This window comes from Glycine max, chromosome 12, assembly GCF_000004515.6.
Source record: "Glycine max cultivar Williams 82 chromosome 12, Glycine_max_v4.0, whole genome shotgun sequence".
Classification (NCBI taxonomy): Eukaryota; Viridiplantae; Streptophyta; class Magnoliopsida; order Fabales; family Fabaceae; genus Glycine; species Glycine max.
Genome location: NC_038248.2, coordinates 38,856,297 through 38,856,636, shown reverse-complemented (window position 1 = coordinate 38,856,636; position 340 = coordinate 38,856,297).

The following is a 340-nucleotide window of genomic DNA, read 5'->3' as shown; positions in this document are numbered from 1 at the left end:
ACTCTCATGGAACATATATATTCTAATTTATAGAGAGGAAAAAGATTATAACTTAATTTTTTTATATTTTAATATTATGAAGAAATCATGTTTAATGCGAGTGAGAAAGTGTTAAGGATTTCGAAATATAAAGAGAGTAAATTTTTTTAAAAAAAAACAAGTAAGTAAAAAGGAAAAAAAATAGTTGGAATTTTATATGTTTAAAAGTCGGCATTTAAAAAGAAAAACACCACAACTTAGCAAAATAAATACTTTCTTCGGACAATTATATTTTACTCGAATAAATTTTTAAACTAGACAAGTAATTTATAAAATTGACCTGTTTACACGCTTTGTAAAT